The sequence below is a fragment of the Haematobia irritans genome, chromosome 3 (assembly GCF_050003625.1).
Source record: "Haematobia irritans isolate KBUSLIRL chromosome 3, ASM5000362v1, whole genome shotgun sequence".
Classification (NCBI taxonomy): Eukaryota; Metazoa; Arthropoda; class Insecta; order Diptera; family Muscidae; genus Haematobia; species Haematobia irritans.
Window position 1 is genome coordinate 108,091,788 of NC_134399.1, and position 7,819 is coordinate 108,099,606.

A 7,819-nucleotide genomic window follows, 5' to 3' on the forward strand; every position below is an offset into this window, starting at 1 on the left:
TTTAGAAAAAAAGAAAACACTTTCTCCCAATAAAGAGAAGTGTCGGTAAAAATAATATACCTACAAAAAAACCTACACTTTGTTCCGAAACGAAATTTCACGCCAACAAAATCCCCGTTTAGAGGCAAATATAATAATACTTGTAGCAACAAAGATTTCTGCCACATTTTAATTTAATATCCGCTTCCTCTCCTTATCCAACAGGTTATTCTTTTGGGTTCCAAAATTGAAAGTATCAGTTAGTTTTTTATGTTTGTATCGTTAAGTTGGTTTTGTGTGTTACGATAATTTTCCACGGACGATGTGTTTTACTTTATTTCTTCTGTGGACTATATAACAATGTTAGAAAAATATAACCATGACAAACATACTCGCCAAATAATTTGAATAAATCCAATTGGTGCTTTACATGTAAGTTTGTTTACTGTTCAAAGTTTTTAAAATGCTTACATAGAAATACCCGAAGAGTATACTTTTTGGTGATGTGTTATATAATGCCTATTTAGTGGAATAATTATGGTTTCAAAGTAAGAAACTAGAGTTTAACATTAGAATTAGTTTACAAGAATTTTTTTTTATTGTTTAGCAATTCATTCGAAAGTCAAGGAGAAAAATCGAAATAGAAGTCTGATTTTTTTTTGCTTTTCATCGAGGCCCAAAAACATCGGAAGCTGCTCGGGACAAGAAACTTACGAAAAGGTATATCAAAAATATTAATTTATATAATATTTAATAATTAAACAGGATTCTTATGAAAACTGTTCCTTAGAAAAAAGAAAACACTTTCTCGCAATAAAGAGAAGTGTCGTTAAAAATTATATACACACAAAAAACATAAACTTTGTTCCGAAACGAAATTTCACGCCAACAAAATTCCCTTTTTGAATCAAATATAATAATACTTGTAGATCCAAAATTGTAACTATCAGTTAGTTTTTTGTGTTTGTATCGTTTAGTTGGTTTTGTGTGTTACGATAATTTTCCACGGACGATATTTTTTGAAGTTCTGTGTTTTACTTTATTTCTTCTGTGGACTATATAACAGTGTTAGAAAACTATACCCATGACAAACATACTCGCAACAAAGAAATGGATTTTGTGTGTATCAGTAAACCCGATTTTCCATACATGAAAATTGTATGACAAAAGAGGAATAATTTTAAAATTGTATCGACTTTTTTCTTGAAACGTTTTTGTCATAATACCAACTCAGTTTTTAGAAAAAAATACAATAATTCTTTTTGAAAGTACAATATCTTTATCTGAATTATTAGCCAAATAAATCAAAATATTGTGTTATTAGCGGTCTACCTAAATATAATAAAACCATTAGATATGATGACACACATATTAGTATGATACACATGTGTATAGTAATAAAAAAATATGAAGGATTTTCCAAACGAAGAGGTAGTAGCAAACGCTTAGCTATGATTAGAATAAGAAGGATTTTACTATTTAGTATATAAGTCAATCTAGTATATAAGTAAATTTAACAATAAATTGAGTTTTCCACTAAACCATCGTGTCGTTCACATCGTTTTCTTTTTTTCCTTCGCCTGTGTCTTCGATGTACAACCACGAGTCTTGTACATTTTGGTGAACCCGACGTGATCAAATTCTAATTATAGCTAAGCGTTTGCTGCTACCTCTCCGAGAGGAAAATCCTTCAAATGGATTTTATTACTATACGCATGTCTAGCATACTAATCTGTGTGTTATCATCTCTAATGGTTTTATTATATTTAGGTAGACCGCTGATAACACATCTGCCTATAGACAAGAACCCATGCGTATTTGCGTATACATAAATAACAGAAAAAAATTGGGTAAAGCAACTATGCAGGTGGCAATTTGGTATTAATCTTGAAAATATTGGAATCTATGAAATATAAAACACAACTGTACAGAACTGTACATATTGAATAGGTAAATATTAGAACAAAAAAAATCTAATTACGACAATCGTATTTTAGTAGTAATGTTGAAAGGCCATTTTATGAAAGATTCCTATTTGGTATCATTGCAGTTTTCATAAAATGGCCTAATCAGCAAAATGAATCTTTTCGAAGGAAGTATATATTACTTAACTTAATTAACTACAGTGGAATAATTTTTGTAAAATAAGATGTTAATCTTATAATAATTTACTAATAAAATATTGCGAGCAATATCCAACTCGTTTGGCATTTTTTGTTTTTAACTTAAATGCAGCTTTTCTCACATTGATACGATTACTAGATGTTATATGTAGAACGGAGAAGCTCTAATTGCGACCCAAAAATCCATATAGGTTATCTGAAATGAGAGATTTAAAAAAAAAATTGTTAATAAGAATTAAAAATATTTCGGTATGAAACAAATAATGTTCGGGTACAAAGAATGTTTTTGCAATAATTTTATCCCCAATCACTTTTACTAGTCTACAGCCAAAGATAAAAATGGAACGACATTTTAGACAAAAGAAATTTCCCTTTGTTAAAAAGTATTTTCTTTAAGAGCAAATAAACTCGAATTTATGAGAAGCGTTGCGATTGTCGATTATCTCCAATCTATTTATTTGTTTTTAAAGAAATTTGTTAACGTCAAAAAAAAAAACTTCGTTTGTCTAAAATTTTGTTCTTCAGAAAAGAACGCCCTTCTTTCAGTGTAGAGAGTCTGAAGTCACCCAACGAAGAATGCTTTCCTTAGGAATGAAATTAATGTAGTATGGTTCTTTCAATGTAGTATGGTTCGAAGTTTGTAAAAAATATAATTGCTTTTAAATAAATAAATATAAATGTGATGTACAAATATATGTTACAAAAATGTTTTTGTGTCCCCAACACTTTATGCTAATTTAGAAACATTCTAATTTTGCACTTCGAAATACTAATACACTATTACACCGGAGCAATTTTGTTGGGTTATAGTTTTTTTGTATCTCTTCAAGTTTATTTATTATTTTATAATCACTCCTAATCGAAATAATTAATTTTGGTGTATAAATATGTGTCGAAGTTTTAAATATTTTTAGTTTACACCAACACGACCAAATTGCTACTTCTACAAAATGGGAGTACTTACACCTAATGGACTTGATAGTACGAACTAAAAAAAATCAAAGTTTGTAAAAATGTTGACTTAAATTCTACTTTATAGAAAATTTATTTAATTTTTTTTTATAGAAATACTTGTCTAAATTTAATTTCTTTTCTATGGAAAATTTTGTCAAAATTTTATCCTAGAGAAAATTTTTTTTTTATGATCACTGCTAATCGAGATAATTAATTTTGGTGTATAAATATTCTTTGAATTCCAAATGTGCCGAAGTTTTAAATATTTTTAGGTTACATCAAAAATGGAAAATCGCTATTCCTACAAAAAGGAAGAACTTACATCTAATGAACTTGATAGTATGAACTAAAAAGGAAATTAAAATTTATAAAGATGTTGACTTAATTTTGACTTTATAGAAAATATAGTCATAACTTTATAATTTATAAACTTGACAGTATGAACTAAAAAGGAAATTAAAATTTGTAAAGATGTTGACTTAATTTTAACTTTATAGAAAATATAGTCATAATTTTATTTTTTATAGAAAAACTTTAGGTTTTATACCTTTCCTATGGAAAATTTTGCCAAAATTTTATTCGAATAGAAAATTTGGTCAATATTTAATTTCTATAGAAAATTTGGTCAATATTTAATTTCTACAGAAAATTTTGTAATAATTTTATTTCTATAGAAGATTTTGTCAACATTTTATTTCTATAGAAGACATTCTCAAAAATTTTTTTTTCTATAGAGAATTTTGTCAAAAATTTATTTCAATAGAAAAATTTCTCATAATTTTATTTCTATAGAAAATTTTGTCAAAATTTAATTTCTCTAGAAAATTTTGACAAAATTGTATTTCTATAGAACATTTTGTCAACATTTTATTTCTATAGAAACTTTTATTTATTTTATTTTTATAGAAAATTTTTTCAAAATTTTATTTCTATAGAAATTTTTGTCAAAATTTTATTTCTATAGAAAATGTTGTCAAGATTTTATGACAATAAAAAAATTTATTTCTATAAAAAATTTCGTCAACATTTTATTTCTATAGAAAATAAAGGGTGATTTGTTAAGAGCTTGATAACTTTTTTTTTAAAAAAACGCATAAAATTTGCAAAATCTCATCGGTTCTTTATTTGAAACGTTAGATTGGTCCATGACATTTACTTTTTGAAGATAATTTCATTTAAATGTTGACCGCGGCTGCGTCTTAGGTGGTCCATTCGGAAAGTCCAATTTTGGGCAACTTTTTCGAGCATTTCGGCCGGAATAGCCCGAATTTCTTCGGAAATGTTGTCTTCCAAAGCTGGAATAGTTGCTGGCTTATTTCTGTAGACTTTAGACTTGACGTAGCCCCACAAAAAATAGTCTAAAGGCGTCAAATCGCATGATCTTGGTGGCCAACTTACCGGTCCATTTCTTGAGATGAATTGTTCTCCGAAGTTTTCCCTCAAAATGGCCATAGAATCGCGAGCTGTGTGGCATGTAGCGCCATCTTGTTGAAACCACATGTCAACCAAGTTCAGTTCTTCCATTTTTGGCAACAAAAAGTTTGGTAGCATCGAACGATAGCGATCGCCATTCACCGTAACGTTGCGTCCAACAGCATCTTTGAAAAAATACGGTCCAATGATTCCACCAGCGTACAAACCACACCAAACAGTGCATTTTTCGGGATGCATGGGCAGTTCTTGAACGGCTTCTGGTTGCTCTTCACTCCAAATGCGGCAATTTTGCTTATTTACGTAGCCATTCAACCAGAAATGAGCCTCATCGCTGAACAAAATTTGTCGATAAAAAAGCGGATTTTCTGCCAACTTTTCTAGGGCCCATTCACTGAAAATTCGACGTTGTGGCAGATCGTTCGGCTATTCATGATGAAATGTCAAAGCATACTGAGCATCTTTCTCTTTGACACCATGTCTGAAATCCCACGTGATCTGTCAAATACTAATGCATGAAAATCCTAACCTCAAAAGAATCACCCTTTATTATCAAAATTTTATTTCTGTAGAGAATTTTGTCAAAATTTTCCTTTAAAAGATTTTGATCAATTCTGGATGTATTTTATTTTAGAAATTAGTACATTTTTAAGTAGAACATTTTGGAAGTATATATACAAATTAGAAATTAGCGAGTCTGTAAGGATTATATTGTGAATTATCCAAATACTGAATAAATAAAGAAATAAATAATTAAATTTATTTCTATAGAAAATAGAAATTCAAAATTTTATTTCTATAAAAAATTTCGTCAACATTTTATTTCTATAGAAAATATTGTAAACATTTTATTTCTATAAAGAATTTTGTCAAAAATTTATTTCTATAGAAAATTTTCTCATAATTTTATTTCTATAGAACATTTTGTCAAAATTTAATTTCTCTAGAAAATTTGGTCAAAATTTCATTTCTCTAGAAAATTTTGTCAATATTTTATTTCTATAGAAAATTTTCTCCTAATTTTATGTCTATAGAAAATTTTGTCAAAATTTTTATTTCTATAGAAAAATTTGTCAAAATTTTATTTCTATAGCAATTTTTGTGAAAATTGTATTTATTTATTTTTATTTTACAAAAAGTATCATTTGCTTTAATTTAAATTTAGCATTAGTTTAACGTCGAACTTTTTGTTTATGTCAGCATCGTCCCGGATCAATTCTTCGCCTTTTTTACTAAATCAACGATTGTTTACATGAAATTAATTATGATATAAAACAAACGAAAAGATTGACGTACATATCATTCAAAGTAGAGGTGTGCGCGTGACACGAAATGTTCTGCAAAATCACGCTCACGAAAAAAATTAATATTTAATTCATACTCGTATGTAAACTGAAATAGGTCTCGAACTTATTCTATTTTTGAATTTTGTTACCTTTGCTGATTTCCGTTTGGAAAATGTCGTGAGTCTCGTGAATTTGTCGTGAACCGTGCGTGAGTGTTAAAAGTAGTTCGTGCGTGAGTACTGGTTTCCATTTCGTGAATGTGTGTGAGTGGGATTGGCTACCACACGTATCGTGCGTGAATAAACATTTTGCTTCGTGAATGTGCGTGAGTGAAATTTTAGTCACGCGCACACCTCTAATTCAAAGTCACAAACCTTTCCATTTTTGTGAGTGGTTTTGTACGCAGATGAAAACAAAACAACAAACATTTCAAACCACAAGAGAACAAAACAAAACGATTGCTTTAACACTGTTCGGATATGTGGCGCCAAATTATTTCGTTCGGTAACGAAATGTGAATAAAACATAACAATGGAACATAACCAAACACATTCTTATTTACCAATATAGCAGGTATTATTTTTCCAATAATATTTTTTTTTATTTGCATTTTTTTAAATGAAAAACTTAAATTTTTGAATTGAACAATGTTAAATTTTGAGCAATAAATTAAAAGTCATATTTTCCCGTTTGTTCTAAGATATTTCCAACTCTTAATTTATTTTTATTTGCAGTGTAATGTGTCGAACCAAACGAGTAAACGGCAGTTTCAGTAGCCAATTTCCCGTCTTCTAAGGTATATTGTCTTTGGTTTGTACTCAGGAACAAAAACAATACAAACCGTTATCCTGGGTTTCGTTTTGTTTCGTTTTTTTATGTGGATTGTACGGAACGAGACAAATGGAAACGTTTTGTTTTGTTTTAGTTTTCTGCTTCAATGTCTTTTTTATTTAATAGACATTTGAAAATTGTCATTCCCTCTAGCCTATTTCACTTAAGAGCTTATGTCATAAAAGTGCAAGTCATTACGGATAAATAAATATCATTTAAAGACAATATTGGTTTATGAACTTACATTCATGGGAATTGTACGGCCACCCATTGTAGATTACCGCCAAATGAAGAATTCCATTCGTCAAACATGCTTCTTTCACTACCTTGGTGGTCAAGATGCCAGCGTGGTCGGTGTTTTGGAACAAACAATCTTTTTCTTTTTGCCATTAGGCGATCACTATTGTATTTTAATTTGTTTCGGCATGTCTTTACCATTAGACATGGTGTTTGTTTGTTTTTTGTTTGTGGTAAGCCTAGGCTACCCTTTCTTTTGATCATCGACCACATTCACACATTTCATTGTAATTTTTTATTCAAACAAAATCAATTCAATGACACCACTTGAATAGTGAATGAACGAATTACGTCCAACCCATTTCTCGCGCTCTCTGACCTATTCTCAAACGCGTCAACTGCAGACTAAAACTGTGACTCGTGGAAAGTGTTCTCACATCGTCTAGCTGAAATTAACTTCACATGTTACTGTGCGTAGGCCAGGAATGGCAAATTCAGTACTATAGTACTTTTTTTCAATACTTTTTCACCCTAGTCAGTACCGTAGTACTCCCGCAAATGATTTAGTCTTTTTGTGTATGAACCTATATCACTATTCATGGTACAATAATTTTGACAAAATATTTTATTATTTTGCGAATGTATCCTTACAAATTTAGCAAAACTGACAAGCTCATGCGGAAAGAAACTTTCGATTTTATAAAATTTGAAATATGTTTGGGTCGGAAATGCATGTGATTCTATATTACGCTTCCACACGAACACTTTCTAGAAAAGAAGTTATCGATCGTGTACTAAAATAATGCCAACCATTACAATACTACGGTAATCTTTGTAAGCGGATTTAAAACTCAAAAATAATTTAACATTGAGACAAACAAAATTTGATTTTTAAAACTTGTGAACAGTGGTAACATTAAAATACAGTCTAAAGAAGTTCTTGACAATAATCTTTCAATGAAATGTTTGTGGGGTTAT

General features: G+C 29.5%; 1 long non-coding RNA gene across 1 annotated transcript; it reads right to left on the minus strand.

Annotated features, from left to right (window-relative positions):
• Positions 1-1,037: 1,037 nt before the first annotated feature.
• On the minus strand, positions 1,038-7,247 carry LOC142228985 (uncharacterized). Its single transcript, XR_012720295.1, has 2 exons — positions 6,849-7,247; positions 1,038-2,298 (listed from the first exon to the last, which is right to left on the minus strand). It is a non-coding gene; the product is annotated as an uncharacterized LOC142228985 (long non-coding RNA).
• Between the last annotated feature and the right edge of the window lie 572 nt (positions 7,248-7,819).